At 39.5% G+C, this 21,766-nt stretch overlaps 1 long non-coding RNA gene across 1 annotated transcript in view; it reads right to left on the bottom strand.

Annotated features, from left to right (window-relative positions):
* Positions 1-21,766, bottom strand: part of LOC307188362 — a 254,461-nt gene that overhangs the window by 228,253 nt on the left and 4,442 nt on the right. The gene's annotated exons all lie outside the window — the stretch shown is intronic.

A 21,766-nucleotide genomic window follows, 5' to 3' on the forward strand; every position in this document is an offset into this window, starting at 1 on the left:
TGAAGAAAAGTGAACAGAACATAAGGGACCTGTAGGATACCATCAGGCAGACCAGCATACAGATAGTGGAAGTCCCAGAAGGAGAAGAGAGAGCAAAAGGGGTAGAGAGAATGTTTAAAGAAATAAGGGACAAAAACCTTCCATATTTGATAAAAGTCATGCATATAAATATTCAAAACTTCAATGAAACTCAAGCAGGATGAACTCAAAGAAGCACACACTGAGACACACTGTAATCAAATTGTCAAACACCAAAGGCAGAGAGATTCTTGAAAGCAGCAAGAGAGAAGCAACTTATCACATAAAAGGGATCCTCAATCAGATTACTAGCAGATTTCTCATCAGAAACTTTGGAGCCAGAAGGCAGTGGGCTCATATATTCAATGTTATAAAAGAAAAAACAAAGTCAACCAAGAATCCTTCAAAAGTGAGGGAGAAATTAAGACATTCCCAGATAAACAAAAGCTGAGGGAGTTCATGACCACTGGACCTGTCCTGCAAGAAATGCTCTAGGGAGTTCTGCAGATTGAAATGAAGGAACACTAGGCAGTAACTTGAAGCCATGTGAAGAAATAAAGATCTCAATAAAGGTAAATACATGGGCAATTATAAAAGCTAGTGTTTTTGCTACAATGTTTGTAACTCCCTTTTTTTCTGCATTGTTCAAGAGACTAATAACTTACAAATTATTTTATGGTTTGGACACACAATGTATAAAGATGTACTTTTGTGACATCAACAACTAAAAGCAGTAGGAATGGAGATGCAAAGGAGCAGAGCTGCTTTTTAAAAAAAATTAATTAATGTATTGGCTGTTGTTAGGTCTTCCTTGCTGCGTGCGGGCTTTCTCTAGTTGCGGTGAGCAGGGGCTACTCCTCGTTGCAGCGCGCAGGCTTCTCAATGTGGTGGCTTCTCTTGTTGCAGAGCACGGGCTCTAGGCACGCAGGCTTCAGTAGTTGTGGCACATGGGCTCAGCAGTTGTGGCTCACGGGCTCCAGAGCACAGGTTCAGTAGTTGTGGCGCATGGGCTTAGTTGCTCTGCGGCATGTGGATCTTCCCGGACCAGGGCTCAAACCTGTGTCCCTTACATTAGCAGGTGGATTCTTAACCACTGCACCACCACGGAAGCCCAGGAGCAGAACTTCTATATGTTATTGAAGTTAAGAGGCATAAATCCAAATGTGAGTGTTGGGCTTCCCTGGTGGCGCAGTGGTTAAGAATCTGCTTGCCAATGCAGGGGACACGGGTTCGAGCCCTGGTCCAGGAGGATCTCACATGCCGCAGAGTAGCTAAGCCCGTGCACCACAACTACTGAAGCCTGCAGGCCACATCTGCTGAAGCCCGCGTGCCTGGAGCCCGTGCTCCACAACGAGAGGCCACCGCAATGAGAAGCCTGCGCACCGCGATGAAGAGTAGCCCCCTCTCGCCCCAACTAGAGAAAGCTCACACACAGCAATGAAGACTCAACACAGCCAAAAAATAAAATAAATAAATTTTTAAAAAAAACAAATTTGAGTGTTATAACTTTGGAATATTAAATGTAATTCCCATGGTAACTATAAATAAAATGATACCGAATATACACAAAAGAAAATGAGGAATTTAACATTTCACTACAAAAAAAACTAAACACAAAAGAAGACAGAAATGCAGAAAATGAAGGACAAAAAAGCCAGAAAGCATATAGAAAACAAATAGCGAATGACACAATAAGTCCTTCATCAGTCAACTTTAAAAAGAAAGGAAATTCTGACATATGCTACAATGTAGATGAAATTTGAGGATGTTACATTAAGGGAAATAAGCCAGCCACAAAAGGACAAATGTTGTATTTCACTTACATGAGGTACTTAAGGAAGTCAAAATCATAAAGACAGAAAATGGAATTGTGGTTGCTAGGGGATGGAATAAGGGGGGAATGGAGGGTTATTGCCAAATGGATATAGAGTTTCAGTTTCACAGATGAAAAAAACTCTGGAGTGGATACATAGTGATGGATGCATAACAGTACCACTTAATACCACTGAACTGTATATTTAAAAATAGTTAAGATGACAAATTTTATGTTACGTCTATTTTACCACAATAAAAAATTGGAAAAAAATCCATAATGAGGGCCTAGGGAATGTTAGGGGTAATGGAGTTTCCTTTTGGGGTGTTGAAAATATTCTAAAGTTGATTGGGGGTGGTAGTTGCACAATTCTGTGACATATGCTAAAAAACTGAATTACACACTTTAAATAGGAGAATTATATGGTATGTAAATTATATCTCAAAAAAGCTGTTACAAAATAACAATAGTGATACTACTAATAATAAAGAGTTAATGAGGGCTTCCCTGGTGGCACAGTGGTTGAGAGTCCGTCTGCCGATGCAGGGGACACGGGTTCGTGCCCCGGTCCGGGAGGATCCCACATGCCGCGGAGCGGCTGGGCCCGTGACCCATGGCCGCTGAGCCTGCGCGTCCAGAGTCTGTGCTCCGCAACGGGAGAGGCCACAACAGTGAGAGGCCCGCGTACCGCAAAAAAAAAAAAAAAAAAAGAGTTAACAAGTCCTTAAAATTCTGCCAATTATGTGGTCTTAACTTTATAGAAAGACATAGACTCTGAAATATACCAGACCATAGGATTCCCTTGTCATTTGGAATCTTTCATTGATCAATAATTGAATAAGCAAACTGAACCTTAAAATATGGACTTCTAAATACAATCTCTATCAGTTCCACCATAATCAAACTTAAAACTTGAGTGCTATAAAGTAAGAGAGAATGGTTCAGGATTTTAAAAATAGGATAATCAGTCTTTTCTATTTAGAATGTTTCTTTAGTTATTTATTTATTTATTTTGCAGTACGCGGGCCTCTCACTGTTGTGGCCTCTCCCGTTGCGGGTCACAGGCTCCGGACGCGCAGGCTCAGCGGCCATGGCTCACGGGCCCAGCCGCTCCGCGGCATGCGGGATCTTCCCGAACCGGGTCCCGAACCCGTGTCCCCTGCATCGGCAGGCGGACTCTCAACCACTGCGCCACCAGGGAAGCCCTTAGTTAGATTTTTGATCAAACAAATAAAGCTTCTCTTGCATTATATTAATTTGTAATCATACATTTAGGGATTTCAAAATGAAGCCATAGCAAAACATATTTTGTTAGTATTGCTCGGAACCACTAATTACTCCTCCCGCCCTTTCCCCTTTTAAATGCATAAGGAAATGGAAACATGCCATCTCATAATAGGGTAAAATATGATGATGTGTCATAAGCAAGTTCTGTGGGCAAAGCTAGTATCCAAAAGTTATTGCTGAGATACTCAAAAATCTTGATTTCCAGAATCTGGGAAGCCTGCCAGCTTCTGGAAAAATCTGTACATTTAAATGGAAAAAATTAGGAAAATAACATAATCTCTTTGGAAATTCAAAATATCAAACAGCTCTTCATGTCAGTGAGGTATCAAAAATGAGACAGGTGGACCAATGTGATGGAGGATTTTGCACTATCTCCCTGGGTCCTCCATCCTTTTCTCAGCACAGTCAAGGACTGGGAAAGGCAGAGGTCAGCCTAGCTCATAGGACTCCTTGCAGGATGTCTACTGTAGTTCAGCCTTTTCTGCTCTGCTTGGACCTGTCCCCCAGGGGATCACTCCTGTAAAGATAAAATATCAGCTCTTCAAATCCAATTCATTCTTCTAGTAGAACCAAAATTGTGACTGTATCTTTCGTTGATCAAGCCTTGAAATTGGTTTGGATATTTCATTTATATTGTTCATCTTTATTCTTCTTTTCCTCTAGTATCCGACCTATACTGACTCATACTTCAAAGTGTCTGTCCACCTTTCTCCATTTCCACCCCTGGTACCTGAGTCTACTCCACTATCATCTCTCACCTGGGGCATCAGCAATAGCTTTCTAACTAGTGTTCCTAATTCCACTTTTTGCCCTCTTCATCACATTCTCCACCCAGCAAGCCCATCAGGTCACATGACTCCCCCGCTGAAAATCCTCCAGAAGCTTCCTGTTCCACAACTCCCTATTGGGCCTCTTCCTCTCTCTTCCTTGCTCTGGCCCCACTCACCTTATTGCAGCTACTGGAATACACTAAGCTTGTGTATGTCTCTCATTTGCTCTCCCTCTGCCTTGAGAGTTCTTTGTGTGGCATGTCCTTTGTGTCATCCCAGGCCTCAGTTTAATGTTGCCGGCTCAAAGAAGCCTGCAGTCAGAGGTAACATTCCTCCACCTTGGTCACCCACTATCACATCATGTTTGATGTTCTCCATGGTTACCATTCTCTAAAATTACTTTGTTCATTTCTTTGTTTATGTGTTTGTTGATATTTCTACCTCCATGCAGTGTGAGCTAAGAGCAGGACCTTTCTGTTTTGTTGACAGCTGTTTCTGCAGCACAAAGAACATATTGGCATATGATAGGGATTCAAAAATCATTTGCTGAATGAATAAATGAAAACAAAATTTGATTCTGTTTTCAAGATGGCATATCTCTCAATTTCACCCAAAACTTAGAGGCCCAGTGACTCAGGCTTGTCACCTTGTTATATTATCCTTGGTTTAGCGGGTTAAAAAAAAAGCATTTTATAGACAAAATTTCATATTTTGGGCCCTAGTTCACAGTCCCAAGCTCCATATAAAATTTCTAATCAACTACCTTCTCTTCAAACTTATTATTTTCAAACCTATAAAAGAGTTGAACGAAAAATAAAAGAGTACCCATATACTCTTCACCTAAATTCAACAGTTGTTAACATTTTGCTACCTTTGCAGTCTTTCTCTCTCTCTTTACACACACACACACACACCCCTCCCTAAATAAGTTATTATAGTGATGACTGCCAAATGGTAATTTTCTGTTTCTATTATTTCTTCTATATTTATTAACTGACATCACTCATAACCGATGACTTCTTGACACTAGAGCATATGGAGGCAGGTTTGTATTAACAGTAAAGTAGATTCAGAAGAAAATCTTTTAATGATCATGATGTACTTTTGAGTCAACCCTGTTAGTACAGTTCCCAAACAAAGAAAGTACATGGGGCTCAGAGCCCTGAATACTGGAATTTACCACTGTCAGAAAGATGAAATTCTGAAATATTCATTTTTCTTCTTTCAGTATAACACGTGTAAAAGTGTCCCTATATTATTCTGTTGTTTTCATTGCTCCATCTGATCTACAGACATTTAAAGTTATTTTGTTACTAACACTAAACCCAAAAAGAAAGAAATTGATATGTGTTTGAGGTAGGAGAAACATTTTGAAATTGAATGAAAGCTAATTTTGAATGTGTAAAACATTTTCAATTGGCCCCAGAGAATTGAAGAGGAAACTTCGCAGTCAACATTTCATTGTTGCCACTAATGCAGTGAGGTACTAATGCATTACTGCCACAATGCAGTCCAGATATTCTCAACAGGCAGATAAACCAAACATAATTTCTTAAGTTTAAAAATATTAAGTGGGCTTCCCTGGTGGCGCAGTGGTTGGGAGTCCACCTGCCGATGCAGGGGACGCGGGTTCGTGCCCCGGTCCTGGAACCATGAGCCATGGCCGCTAGGCCTGCACGTCCGGAGCCTGTGCTCCACAACGGGAGAGGCCACAACAGTGAGAGGCCCGCATACCGCAAAAAATAAAAAATAAAAATAAAAAAATTAAGTAGGATTTTTGCCCCCAGCAGGTTTGAATAAAATTTTTTCTTCACAGGTTAGTATTAGGACTAGTCTGATGGGGGAAGTTTCTGGAAGAGGAGTCAAGGGGAGCCAATGTGGAAGTTGAAATCTTTCCAGAGGTATAGAAATTACCTCTTTTCAGGGTTTTAATATTGGATTTTCCACGAATCAAATGATGGGAACTTGGATTGCTTAACCAGTGAGATACCCTCATATGTGTTCATTTATTCATCCATCAAACATGAATGGGGTCCATCATGCCACCTACATGCCAGGTGCTGGGAATCCCCAGGTGAAAAACCACCGTTCCTGCCATCAAATGTCATCAGTCTCCTCTGGTTCTGTGGAAGTCTCTCCCTAAGAAAGCAGGATGGGGGAGAGGTGAGTGTAGGAAGGAATGGAAAGGAAACAGGAAAAGAATACTAAGGGGTCAACAAAGAGTCTAGGCAAAAATAAAGATTAACAGAAAATGCAGATGGACCTTAGAGGTGAGAAGACTTAAGACTATGAGATGTGAGTAGGGCAGCCACAGACAGATTTTTAGTGTGAGTGTTAGGCAGACACTTGATGGAACAGCTAGGGGAACTGAAATCCAGACCCAATTTCACTTATCAAAATTCATTCTCTGCGGGGTGGGGGAGATTTCATCTGCCCCTAAAAACAGGCACCTTTATTTAATTTGTGGAAAGACTGCATAGGCTGTGTCCCTGGATCCAAATGTGTACCTTTAAAACTAAAAACATTAAGGAAAGTGACAATTGGCAGTGCTGATACTCTGCACTCAATCAAGGGTCTTCTTTACAATTTTCTCACATGTACAGAATTCAAAAGCATATTTTTCAAGACTTCCAGGTATATATTTTGGGTTTACAATAAGCTATAGCAATAGATTTTTTAACACGGGGCTTAAGGTCTACTTCGAGAGTGTACTTTAAGAACATTTGAGATGTAATATGTTAAATAAAACAAAATACTCATGTCTCATTTACATTTATATTATAACATTTTAAGAATACATTTTAAGAATTTTAAGAATAACTTCTTGTTATTATTACTATTATTGTCTTACCCGAGGAAAACACCAACTTCCAGGGTAAACCGCGGTCATTTATTATTTTGACAGGATTATTTTCATTTACATTGTTTCAAATCTTAAAATTTGTGATTCTACATAAAATAAGAGAAAGTGGCCTAATCTTTTCAAATATAGAGTGCTGATGTGGAGTTTAAAGTCCACTTCACTTTTATCCAGTTTCAATTTGCTCTGAAACACCTGGAAGCATTCCTCATGCTTAAAGAAAGCAGCTTGTATGCTCAGGTTCATAAAAATTGTACTGTGAACTTAAAACACAAAACAAAACTTTGTGTGGGTGTATGTTTTCTTGAACCTGGAATTTGATAGCTTTCCAGCAAGTCAATCTAAGACACATTATTTTTTATTCCTTAAGTGTCAAATTTTATTGTGTTCATTGTACAAAGCACTGTGAAATTAAGCAAAGAAAAGATACTGTTTTTGCCCTCAAATAAGGTTATTTTGGCATTGAAATATTTCTTTTCAGAAAGCTTATAGCAGCACCAGTATGGGTAGAATATGGGCAAAATTGTTTAAGCTGTCTTCTATGTTTTGATCTCTATTTGAGGCACCCAATAGCCTCTCCTGATCTCTCAGAGGTCTCATGGCTCAGCTCTGGAAATTCTCTGCATTCCAATTCCTTCTTTTAATACGCCTGTATCAAAATCACTTGCTTATAATCTATTTTCTTAAGGACTATTTGCCAAAATGCCAACTAGCTAATCTGGTAAATTAATCCATACTAAGGTATGTTCTAATTTTATCCTTTTGAGTAACATATTTACATTTTACTCTCTTTTTTTTAGAGACAATATCTAAATGCATAGAAATGACTCTAATGGTGGGGATTTCCACATGCATGATTGATCAATCTTCTTGTGTCCATCAAATACATCATTTGAGGGGCTGCCAACATTGTTCCCCTGTCCTGAGGAGGGCTGGGAAAAAAGAAATGGGCTAAGTGTTTGCATTGCTTAGAAGAGTTCCTAATAGCATGCTTACCAAAATCTGTGAGAGGCAGGTGGTTTCTTCCCCACCTTTGTAGCATTCTGTTTCAATAAGCCCAGGCCAGTTTTCCACAGTTCCTACTGGAAGAAAACTTATTTCTCAAAAAAGGGATGAAAGTGGCATTTGGGGCAGGACAATTCTTTGTTTTATAAAATGTTATTATACATGGCAGGCTATTTTAGCATCCCTGGTCTCAACCCACTAAATTCCAAAAGGATATCCCCTGCCACCCCACCTGCCCAGTCACTGTGACAACCAACATGCCTCCTACACATTTCCAAATGTGTGGAACAACCTTGGTGAGAACTTTTAGCCAACCCTTTTTAGAGTCCGTTAGAACCTTCTCTAATGGGAAATACAACATGCTCCAACATCCTCCAAGGGGGTGAGTTGCCTTGGACCTCCAGCGACCATATCTCTGTTCAGGAATACAGTGTGTGAATGGGCAAAAGCTGACATGAACTTTCCCTTCAATATCCTCAGACTAATGCCAGTCGACTCTCTTAACATGACTCAGAAATTCAGACTAAAAGGATGGGAAATTTTTCTGAAAATCAAGGCTTTCTTCAGATGGCATCTTAGTGAGGAGTCGTTCGGTGCTTTGACATTGATCTTTCTAATATTGTGACAGCATCCCTGGAAGAAACTATTCCCTTGGGGGGAACATAACTTCAGAATTTCATCTAACTACTGTTGGAGTCACATTTGGTCTCATTCAAAAGATCATTTTAAAAGAATCAGTACATAAGGAAAAATAAGAATGGAAGTACCATTGTCTCAAATGCCATGGTAACCCACTAAAATATAGATTTTTTAAAAAAAATTTCTCACTGGACACAGTTTTAATAAGTCAATTTCTACTACTGTCATTAATTTTTCACAATCTTAGGATTAAATGGTTTAAAGATGTGGGTAAGGATAAGCACTATATAACACCATAGCAAAATGCGTTTCCAGTTTATGGTTGGTAGATCAAAGTTTCAGGGCCCTAAAGAGTTTCACTGAAGGAGTGAAGTCCTTTTGTTTTCATTTAGGTAAGATATATGTGTAGAAGGCTCGTGAGTGGCAATAGTGCTATTTTATTAAATAATGCTCAAAGAACTTGACTGACAAGAAAATCATATGGAAAATAAATTTTAAAACAGTTTATTTAAAAGTAAAATATATAATATCTGTGGTAGCTTTAAGAGGATGGAAGGTAGGGACATGGCTTTTGAGAAAATGGACATGTTCTCACAATATTAATGATTATTTCTGAACTAAGGATTAAGATTGGCTTCCACTTTAAATATTGGACATTTGGGACATAATGCTGCTGATCTGGTGTGATATAGGTGGTTAAATTGTTGGTTATGTGGATAAGAAAATCAATTATATTTCTTCTCTAATGGTCCAAGTGTTGGTCGGATACCAACATAGGAAAATAAAGTGACTCTACTTCGAGTTCAGGAATGCAGGGGCCATGTTGATACTATTCTATCTCCAGTGCCTGAGCACAGTGCCTAGCCCATAGAAGGTCCTCGAAGGAGTGGATGAGTTGAAAAACATTCATTCCTTTCTTCTAGTGTAATAGCCATAGCTCTTGGTGATTCTTCCCCTGAACCATATTCAATTCAACAAACTCTGATTGTTAATAACAAGGCATCATAATGCATTTATTGTGTGCCAGACACAAGATGACCATTATTTCATTTGATTATTAAATCAACCTCATGGCACAAGCATTATTATCAACATTTTCAAATAAAGAAGCTGGATGTTAGAGAGGTTAGTAATTTGTTTGGGATAACATGGCACTGAACTGCAAATCTAGGTCTCTAAGACCTGGGTTTATTTATTGAGTGCCTGGTAGGAGTGAGGCATTGAACCAGGAGGTAGAGGCTTCCATAAGACAAGCCTCTACCCTCTAGTGGAGGAAAGGGCCACAGGTCATTCCATTCACTATTAAATGGGCTATAACAGAAGAAGTAACAAGGCAGCAACTAGTAGAATTTAAAGAGGAGTTAATCCTATGATGATGGGAGGATCACAGGATTTATATGTTGGCTCCCCAGATTCCCAGAGGCAAGCAAGTTATGTAAGATGAGCAAAACCATCATATCTGGGTGTCAAATAATCCTGTCCCCAGGCCCTAATTCTCTTCAGGCAGCTCTGCACAGCAGGCCAGCCAGTGTATATTGAGCAGCGCTGCTTAGCCTATACAAAGCTTACCTCGAATGCCACCAATACAACTCTTGTATGATAGCTGTACTTCACACACTACTCCTACCAACTTGAAAATCTTCTCCCTGTTATTTTCTGAGAGTCACCGACCAGGGTGCCTCACATGGAGAGACAAATCAAGTCTCTCCTCTCCTACTTGGGTTCCCTCTTGCCAATGTCCACTGCAACTGAAGCTTCCTTAAGAAAACTGCTGCCACTACTGCTAAAGACTGTTAAGCATGTTGCATGTCAGGGATGCCACTCCTAATTCTGCCTTTACCCAGCAGAGCCATGGAAGGCGGGAGAAAGCCCCCCTCTACAGTCAACTGGTCTCCAAGACCCGCATTGCTAGCACCCAGTGTCTCTCAAAATAGAATTTCTTCCTCTAACACTTTTAAACAAAAACTTATCTCAACAGAAGGGAGAAGCAGCATTCTCTGTGAGTTCCCTATTCTGTTTATATGCTTCCAAGAAAAATGTTTTCTTTCCCTACCACTGAAATACAAGTAAACGTGAACACACACACTCACACTGGGGACTTGGAGATAGAAATCTAGCCCAAGGCTACACAATCAGCCATTTCCCTTACCAAACCATAGTGTTTAATGTCCCATTCAGGTTAACAGTACTTGCTCTTTTTCTTGTGTAACTAAAAGAAACCATTCTGTTTTTTTCTTCCTAAAACAAAGAAACAGTTTACATGAAAGATGAATGAATATTTATTTGTAGAAACCAAAAACACACAAAAAACCGTTCACAAATTTTAAAGTACATTCTAGCCAAGACATTCTATTACATCTAGGTGGAGAAATGAAGAGCTGGGAATATTAAATTTGGTGGTTAAAATCATAGAGTAGCAGAGCCAGGATTAGAATCTAGGTTTTCTGATTCCTAGTCTAATGCTCTTTCTTCAGGGAGGGAGGTGGAAGGAGGTTAAGAGAGGTGTAGTGTGATACTTTTTCCTCTGTAGGAGAAAGAAGAATGGATTTCTCTGTTCTCTCTTGGTTAGCTTTTGGTCAGTTTTTGGTCATCTCCTTGGTATGTGTCATTTCTGGCTCTTGCATTTTCAACACAGCCGACCCTTGTATACTGAGCTCAGAGGCTCCGTGGTTTTCTGGAATGCTCAACACGGGCCTCCTCCATAGGGAGAGATGCACTGCCCTCCTTGCTCTAAAAATATGCTGTTTTGTTGAAATGGTTAAACTAGTAAGGCTTGTTTTGCTATACTTTGAATTGTAGCTAAATTACTTTCATAGTTTTCCTTTTCGCTTCCTGTGTTCTGGTTTTTTGAACAAACTATGATATGCTCCACATGGCCTAGATGCATTTACTTATGCTTCCTTATAAATCGCAGTTTCTCCAGACTGTCATTAATGTTCAAACCTTTTCCCTTAGTATGGTTGCCTAGATATACTGCCAGAGGGCCTGGAACATGATTTCCAGCACTAAATGCGATGTTAATATTCTGCTCAGTCTCCCTCTCCTTGGTACAGGGAATGGCTTCTTTTCCTCATCTTCATCGGGAAGTAGAAACCTATGCATCTGCCAGCTTCATAACCGCTCTTGGCTGCCCTGAGTGTGATGTGGAAAAAAAATGTTGAGGGTAGGTTTGTAGCAGCTGTTTTACCACATTCTTGTGAAAATGCCTGCAGGCACGGACTGCTCCACTCAAGGCACAAAAAGTCTTTCTCCAGCCCTGGTAAATCCACCTTGGCAGATCCCTGTTAGAATGCAGGGTCTCAGACTTTAGCATGCACAAGAAACACCTGGGGGTACAGACTCCTTCTGCACCCCACCCCGAGTCTAGGATACTGTCCAACTATGGTAGAGCCCAAGGACCCATCAGTAGCACCCAGGTGATTCTGATGCAGGCTGTCTGCAAAGCATTCTTTGAGAAATACTGATTAGGGTTTTAGAATTAGGCTCATTATTATTTTAAAAATCTTTTTCTTAAAACTGTGGTTGGATGGCCAATTTGAGGAATGTTAGAGGAATTAATGAACAGATAGGGGAGTGGGCTATATTTCTCAAGTCCCTGCCTTCTCACCTCTATGATTCTACACTTCTGTACTTTTTTGGACTAGACATAATACATCCGAATCCATGGTGTTTAGGCACAGTATGGAGAGATTTCTTGGCCTCTTTTCTCCCTACTGACGCTCCTGCAAGATGAGGGGTTGTGCCAAAGTGTAGAAAATGTGTGACTAGAAGCACTGACACCTTTCTGAAGTTAGTCTTTGCTAACTAAATAAAACCACAGGCTACAGACTATGGTCTCTCCCCATTCTCATCTCCTGGGCAGTTTGCTTGGTTTTACAAGATTAGGACTGAAGTGGGTAGTTTCTGTAAATAGGAGCAGAGGAGGAATGTGCCCTGAGAATTGAGGTGACTGTTAGAACCCAAAGGGGAGGGTTTGGAACATCGGGACAGGGCAGGGCTCACTTATGGGTGGAACAGACAGATCTTCTGGGGTGTGATTTTTAGAGGAGACAAAGACACTATGGGATGAAATTTCTTTATAGGGGTTTAAGCAGTTGAATGCCAAAACCTTAAACTCTGTAAAGATAAAACTTAAAGATATCTGCCTGGAAGATGATTTCTTAAATTCACACTATTATACACAAGAATTTCCACGAAAGTTTCCAGAAAGCTATTTTTAATGTAGCGAGGGAAAACTGCCATAGGAAGTTGGAGTGAAGGGGGCAAAGAAAGCAAATGAAATACAGTATAAAAAATAGATCATTGACACCATGACTGTTCTGATTCTGTTTATCTTATTCAGCAGGCAAGACACACAGTAGAATTTTGGAGACAAAGACCAGAATATGTGGCCATCTCAACTAATGGAAGGATAGAAATTCTGAGCAAACTTAAAACACAAAGGGCCCCGACAAAGCAGATGCCACTGTGTTCTCATACTTCAGAGGAAGGGCCTCGGGTCCTCACTCAGAGGAGCCTCAGACCGGGTGGTTAAGTGGTAATATATATTTAAACACAGACATGGAAATCTCTCCAAGAACTTCCCTAGGACCTACCTTCCACATTGGGAGTTTCCAAACAGGCATAGTCTAAAGGATGATGTGAGACCAGGCTGGGGAGAGGAACCTTAAAGAAAAATCAAAGCTAGATAGGAGGGAAGACTCAAAATGGATAAGAAAATGCAGGAGAGACTGTCAATCTAGATAGACTGCCAAGGCCAGAGAATGCAGAAGGGGTGGTACCTATCACTGTCTTTGGCACTTAGGGACATTTCATTAAGTATCATGGAAGGAAGGGAGGGAAGACGGGGTCTCCTATAAAAGCATCCTGAGTTGTTGGAAGAGGTGGCAGGCTATAAAGTGTGCTATCATGACTAAAACAAACATGGGGCCAAATCTGGAATCCAAACAGAAAAGGATATTACTACTTCTCTTCAGAGACCTATGCAAAAGCACAACTCAGGAAACTAAAACAGGTAGCTTAGCTCATTGATAAATGATCCAAAGCACATGTGACACAGACTAGAAGCAAGGTACAAAGATAATACCTGGCAGGGTCTTTTCTGCTGAGAGCTCAGGAAAAGGAATGCCTTGAGGCAGTACTCGTGGCTTATCTCTTCTGTTCATAGTTGGTGGCCTCTGCACTTGCTCCTTCTCAAATCCCTCTTTCTACATAAAGTTTAGTTTTGCTCCAGAACCATCTGTTGAAGTGTAGTGAAAGGAAGGAAAGGAAGGAAGTGAGTTAAAGAAGAGAAAAGAAGGAAAGAAAGGAAGTGAGTTAAAGAGGAAGTAGAAAGAGCCCAGGATACAAAGGTACAGTCTTTGATGGAGGCATTTTCTTTCTCTTTTGCTCCTGCATGTTGACTCAAGAAGGACCCTCAAAATTTGACATCAGGCTGGCTGGAGTAATGCTCTTCAATTTTTCATGTCAGGGTCAGACCTTCTGCTATACCTTTGGGTGGACTTTATTAGTTAGTAAATCTTTGACGTCAGCAAAAAGCATTTCCCACATCCCTTCTCTATGTCAGACTATGGCCTTGAATGAAGCAGCCGTGCTATCCTGGCCCTTATGAACCTTAGAGTCCAGTAGGAGAGAAATAGTCACATAGGATTATCCATTTTCTTGAAAGAAAAGAACAAGAGCTATGAGAGTTCTTAACAAGCAAGCATATTTGACTAGGTGACATTTAAGCTGAGACCTAAAGAGTAAGATTTCACCAGCAACAAAGACGAAAGGTGAGGGTTTCAGGCAGAGGGAACAGCACGTGCAGAAGCAGTGACAGTTCCCAAATTACAATTTAGGAGGACCTTAGAGGCAGCGATTTGACTCTGAGTGGCGGGCTGTTTTTGCATAGCATTTTACATAGATTTTTAAAATATCAATTGTGCATATCAAAGAAAAGATGGGCTTGATGAATAGAATATTAAAAGATAAAGCCCCCCAACTCTCCCCTTGTACTACTGTCATGCAGGAGCCATGAGATAGGTCTCGCTTATTTGAAGACCTGAAAGAAGGCAGTTGTGGCCAGAGCATAAACTTCAGGGGGAGACTGGCTGAAGATGCAGCTACAATTTAGGTAGAGCCAAGGAGGCCTTCTAAGGAAGATTGCAAATTTTTAATTTTATCCTAAGGGTAGTGGGAAGCCATTAACGGTTTTAAGCTGGAGAGTAACATGATCTGATTTATAGCTTAAGGAGATCACTCTGGCTTCTGGATAGAAATGAACTGCAAGGGACAAGGAGCTAACATCTGTTGAATTTCTGCGTGGGCCTGTCCCTGAACAATACACATGCATTACTCACTTAATTCTCACAACAGCCCCCCCAAAGTGGGTGTTAGCATCTTCATGTCACAAGTAAGGGAACTGAGAGGCCCTTTGAGATTATATAAACTGCCCAGCATAACACAGGGAGAAGCAAGGAAATGAGTGCAATTTGTTTTATTATTGTGCAGTGAATGCATAGGGCTTACTTTACAGCCAATAAAATCCAATGATTGTTTTCTCATAAAATTCTGTAGGTAGTTGATAGTCATATCCAGAATGCAGTGATCACAGAAAGGTTAATACATGTTTTTTTTTCAGCCAAGGGTATTCCTGACCCTGGCTGTTCATCTGAGAGATAGTGGATATAGCTGTACGATTGGAGCTATTATAGGATTCTGCTCTTAAAACCTCTCTTATCATTGTTAAATATGCGAAAGACCTCTTTTCACTGTTTTGATCTTTTTGTCAGGTTGTTTTCCAGGAAGTGGTTGCTAGGAGTGAAAAGTTTTATTATTTAGAGATAAGTGGAGCCTAGATATCCCATCCCCTTAAAAAGTACAAAAAAAAAGCCTACAGTAATTGACTTGAAAAGTATTTTTGCAACACCATTTGTACCAGTCCACCTGCTTTCTATTTACTTCTGGTTATCTCCTTTCGCTAATGATTCTCTGAAAGCACACACTAAGGTTTGCACCAAAATACTGTCCTGGAGACTGTTGGAGGAGTCTGCAGGGCTCTTAGAGCCAACAGCTGCCTCTAATGACAGTGAGCACGTGCACACTGAGTGACTACAGAGCCCCCTGCCATAAGTGTGAATGTCAGCCGGCTACACAGTACATGAATTACCCTTGAATATAATTGCCTTTACATTCTGATAATGTCTACCACCGGGGGAAAATCCATCGAGATTGAAGTTGTACCAACCAGGTTACAGGGACACTGTTCCACACACTGGGACAAGTTCCTACCCAGGCCCTGAGGTTCTTAGCTGTGTATACCTTTGTCCCTTCTCATACCATTCCTTTAAAAATCTTTGATTATTAAGCAAAAGATGTGTGAACCCTTCATTGCTCTTGCAAAACTGCTATATGTTAGGCTCCTTATAACTTTTGTCTGGTGACTTGTCTGGTGACTGGACTTGAAACATTCTGTAACCTTGTTTGATATTTATAATGTATGACCTGCAATTTCCATAATATCTGTTGGAAAAAAAATAGACATGAGATTTCATCAGTAAGTGACTAATAATCTCTAGATAAAAGCCACAACTGCTTGTAACCAGTGTTCAGAATCACAGTTCAGACCCAGGTGGCACATTTAAGGTCACTTAGGCTAATCTTCCCACGAGGCAACTGAGGCACTGGCAGATCAAGGGACTTCCTAGGTCTACCAGGTATGCAATGGCCAGGCTCAAGCTAAATTCTACTTGCCTGACTCTCAGTTCAGAAAGACTTTAGAGACCCATATATATTTTTACACTTTTTAATAAAGAACCACAAATTTAGACTTCAAAATTAGACTTAGAATTTATTTATTGTATTTCTTACTGTACAAGGACTTGATTTTCCTCTCAATATTTGGGCAGATCCCCAGTATAAACACTTGAGGCATTTCCTTTGGCCTATGTCACAAATTACTTAGGAAAAACAACATTATGAAGGAAACTAAGTTTATCTCCAGAGTTATTGTCTTTTTCCCCATCCTCTCCCTTTGGTTTTCCTCTTAGTGTTTCTCGTGTCTTAAGATGTGTATCCCAACCTATTCATGGGCCCTTGGCCTTACGTGCTTACAGCTTAGGATACCCCTTCACATCTAGACCTTTTTACACCTCATTTTCTCTGCCTATAAACTTACCTATAAAGTATATACTATCTTCTTAGCTCCTCCTTTCAGGTAGTATGTTAGCAAAACTCACGTGCTAACTAACACAAAGTCCTCCTGTTTTTGCCTATCACAAGATGTCAAGTTCTCACTATTTTAGTCACTCTCTTGGATTAAGACATTATTTCTACAAACCCCTGTTAAAATGAATCACTTTTAGCTGGGAGGTAAAATCCATGAAGACAGTACTGTGTGAAGGCACTACACCATGCTGGAATTAATACATAAGCCTGTCCCCCTCCGAAATGGTATGCATTTTCCTTTATACCATGCCTCTTGCAGTAGAAATGTACTAGCATCCAGTTCTAATCACCAAGTGTAGCTAATATATATCAAGGTGGCAGATGCCTCTGGATACTTTTTTCTGCATCTGGAACACTGATGGGAATAAGTCAATTATTATGTAACTGTGAGATTAAGTAAAGATAGATTATGAAGACACCTATTTCTTGATTCAAATTACATTTGTCAGCTTCAGAGTTAGTTACAGAAATAAGAACAGCTAGTCAGAAGTGGAATTTAACTGAAAAAGCATAAAATATGTTTACATGAATTCACTGATTCAAATATTTTGTGCAAACACTTTTAGGTAAATGGTCATTTTATACGCTGACCTTTCTATGTGCTACCAGTAGGACTGGCTTCTCTATGATCCAAAGCTCTTTCTCCTACCTTCCTCTCATATTAGATGGATCAATCAGAAAAGGGCAGCCCCCAAAGCAGAGAAGCTTAAAGTAACAGTTTCTTTCTCTGAACTCAGAGACCTAGGTAGACAGCAGCCACCAGCTTTAAGCATTAATAGTTAGAATGGCATAGGGAAAGAGATAATAAAAAATTATGCATTGGCTTTTTTTTTTTTATGCATTGGCTTTTTAAGCTTATAATCACATTTCCCTGGCCAAAGCAAGCTGCATGGATACATCCAACTTCTAGGGAGCAGGGACATACAGTCCTACACAGGAGGAGACTGGAAATATTTAGTGGAGAGTGTTAATAATACCACACCAGATTGCTCTGGTAATTACCTGAACCTACCATTTAACTTCACTCTTTTTTGTTCTTGACAAAATGCCCTTGTTAACCTCTTACACCTGAGTTTCTATCTGGCAAATATCACCTACTTTCTAGAATATTCCATAATCTCCCTGAAAGAACTTATTTTATATCATCTTTATCCATTGAATATACATAATATTTATGGCATCCAGAATACTGTATTTTAATTAGGACTATATGTATCTGTGTTGCATCTATCTCCTTAGACCAAAAGACTATGCCTTATTCATCTGTGTAATCTAAGCTCCCGTACGGTGGTTGGCACAGGTAGACAGTCACTAAAAAACAGGGTGCTTATAAAGTCCTTGTGCAGTTTGAATTTTTAATAAGCATCCTCCTTTTTGTATAATATAATAGGGAAGGAATTTACTCAAGATTCAAATAAAACTGTGAAAGTTTTATTTGTTCTAATATATTTCTTTTATTTTCTAGTTAATAAGCTCCTATGTTATATTAAACAGCCTCAATTATGTTATTGAAAATGATATTCAAAATGATAGTGGATATGTTAAAACCTAAAAAGTTTAAATTATCCTGTCCAGTTGGGACAGAGGTGAACATGAATAATTAAAGTAATAGAATAAATGAAGATATTACCAAATAAGCCCTGATATAGAGTGAAAGAACCCTTGAACTCTTCCCAGAGAGGTCAAGGAAGGCTTTGAAGAGGAGACAATATTTGAGCTGAGTTCTTAGGAAACAGAAGGTATATCCAGATGCGAATGGTAAGGGGTAATAGTAAGGGTAGAGTCAAGAAATATGTGGTACTTTTAAGGCAACTCACTAAAATGTTGAACAGATTATTTAATGTTTGTGTCAATTTTCTCACCTGCAAAATAAGACTGTATGTACCTGCCCATCTCAAATGGCTTGTTATGAGGCAAAAGGCTATTATGTAAGAAATTGGAGAGCACCATGAAGATATAAGATGGGGACCTTGAAGGGTCAGTGGAATTTTGATGGATAGAGAAAGGGGCTTAGGACATATAAGGTGATAAGAATGGTATAAGGAAAGACTCCAAGGAGGAAAGTTGGTTAAGCCAAGGAAAATTGATCATTTTGGCAAGAATAAATAACAGCAAGTTAAGGTTCAAACACTAACCAGTCAGAAACAGGTAGAGAAGTCTAGTTTAGCAAAAAGGTAAAGTTGGTTGTCTTAATATGTCTCAGTATTTTTTGTTGGGATAGAAGGGAAGCAAATCTAGAGTTATAGAAGTGATTCAGGATCCAAACTGAAGGTTGGGGCAGGCTTCTTAATGCTTATTCTGTCTCTAACTCCATCCCTTTATTTTAAATCATGCAAGGGTATCATATATGGCCCCCGAACAATTGGGGGAGTCATATAATATGTAAATAAGTTAAAACATAGATAATGTAATTTAGTGGGGTTAAAAAATGAGAGAGAAAAAGGTTTGATAAATTGCACTCAGGGCAAAGAGAAAGATAAACACAGAGAAAGAGTCTTCTATAATGTGATTTTGAATCAGTCAGGTTGTGTTAATGGAAACCCAGATCCAAGATGGTTTAAATACTAAAGAAATGTATCACATGTAACTAAGGAGGGAAGGCATCAGAGTTGGTTGAGTCAGTAGCCCATGAATATCATGGAGATTCCAGATTCTTTCTATCTCTCCACTCTGTTGGCCTTGGTGTGTTGGGTTTGCCTTAAGGCTGGCTCTCTCCTGGTACTAAGACAGCTGCAGCAATTTCAAGGGAAATGGAATTTCCATGGCTGGCTAGGACTAATGGTCTGGAGTAGAATCTGCTCCAGGGATAAATCTCAAAAATGTTATATTGCTATCATCATCTGATTGTTCTGGGCAGAGTTGGAAACATGATGGCCCATGCGCCAAATTACTCTTGTAGATGTTTTGTTTGACTAGCACAGTGTTAAAAGAAAATTGAATGAGCTGCATTTAAAAGTCAGATAATTTTGTTTATTTCTTAAAATAATATTTCTCTATTATCTTAAAGAATCCCAAGGTTTATCTAAATGTGCCTGCATTCCACTTAGCTAAAATTGGCTAGAGTGGATTAACTACTGCCCCTTTAGACAGAGCATTCCGATTCCACCTTACTGGGCTTCATCATTCCCTAACATATTAACCTGGTCTGCTTTACTCAAGTTACTTACGGAGCCTCTCACTGGGGAAAGTACTCTTAAAGATTTTTAAGAGCCATGTGGTGTTTTTGCACCAATGAGCATATCTTTTGTAGGCACTTCTTCAATGGTTCAAAAGAAATGAGGGCAAGGGCCACATCTTGCTGGAGGGCATGTCTTTGCCAACTCTATTATTAATTAGCTGTGTTATCTTATTAACTTATAATTTCTATAGCCATAAAATTTAACAATTAACACCTGTCCCCAACAGGAATGTTACAAAGATAAATAACTTCTTTAAATTCAAAGGAAAAAAGGATGTACTTTTATTCATATTGTATTAATTAAAGAATTGCTTTCATATTTATGTTTGATATAGTCAAGAACCAGATAATTTTTTATATAGGTTTTTCAGTTAAGTATTAGTCATTTGTACCTTTTGTAAAGCCTTTAGTTCAAGGATAGGGTTTGTTGGTTGCACACCTGAACTATATTTACAAGGTAAATATATGCCTACTACTTGTATCATCCAGCATTGGTTAGGCAAAATTAAAAAAGGTTTAAAAGGAAACATTAAAAATTGAATATTGGATTTGTAATATTTTCTACACTTATAATTTTTAGAGAAAAGTAATGGCTTTCAACATTATAACAAAGCTGCATTTCTTTAATTAGGAAATATTTCAACCACAGAGAAAAAGAGAATATAACAAACACCTGTGTATCAATTATCGCGGTACCATATTCACTTCAGATTTTAAAAATTATTATTTAAAAATTCAGTCATTACAGGGACTTTCCTGGTGGCACAGTGGTTAAAAACCTGCCTGCCGGGCTTCCCTGGTGGCGCAGTGGTTGAGAGTCCGCCTGCTGATGCAGGGGACACGGGTTCGTGCCCCGGTCCGGGAGGATCCCACATGCCGCAGAGCGGCTGGGCCCGTGAGCCATGGCCACTGAGCCTGTGCATCTGGAGTCTGTGCTCCGCAACGGGAGAGGCCACAAAAGTGAGAGGCCCGCATACTGCAAAAGTAAAAAAAAATAAAAATAAAGAACTGCCTGCCGATGCAGGGGACACGGGTTTGAGCCCTGGTCTGGGAACATCCCATATGTTGAGGATCAGCTAAGCCTGTGTGCCACAACTACTGAGCCTGCACCCTAGAGCCTGCAAGCCACAACTACTGAGCCCACATGCCACAGCTACTGAAGCCGGCGAGCCTAGAGCCTGTGCTCCACAGCAAGAGAAGCCACCACAATGAGAGAAGCCTGCGTACCACAACAAAGAGTAGCCCCCACTCGCTGCAACTAGAGAAAGCCTGAGCACAGCAACAAAGACCCAATGCAGCCAAAAATAAATTAAATTAAATTAAAAATTCAGTCATTACAGACAGTTCATTCATTACAGTTGAAGCTCTTTGTACATTTCTTCAATCCCATTCCCCATTTTACATACCCAGAGATAATAACCACTGCACTGAATTAGATGTTTATCATTCTTATGCACATTTGAAACTTTTGAAACCATATATGTATACATCTATAAATAATATATTGTTTTGCACGTTTTACAATTTTATAATCATGGTATCATAAAATACATATCCATCTGTAATTTGTTTTTGAAACTTATCCACTTTAATACATGATACTGGGGGTCATTCATTTTAAATAATATATTTTATCTCATTATGTAGAAATATCACATTATTTTAATCCATTCTCCTACTGATAAACGTTTAGATTGTTTCTACAGAGATTTTTTTATACATCACACCGTTCGTTTGTTGTACTATCTGGGGTGCATATGAATAAAGCTCTGCGTCAGAACATACCACATGGTGTTGTCACTATGAGAAGCAGAGCTATCATAGGTCAACCTTTCTTTTGTAGAGTTGCCTCTTGCGACTTATAATTAGACAGAGGGACTCACATGCTAACTGTAAATGTCAGATGCTTGAAAAGTAAAGATTATTTGAAGGAACCTGCTCTTTACAGAGAATGAATACTGATTTCTCTTCATCCCAGAACATCAAAA

This window comes from Stenella coeruleoalba, assembly GCF_951394435.1.
Source record: "Stenella coeruleoalba genome assembly, chromosome: 6".
Classification (NCBI taxonomy): domain Eukaryota; kingdom Metazoa; phylum Chordata; class Mammalia; order Artiodactyla; family Delphinidae; genus Stenella; species Stenella coeruleoalba.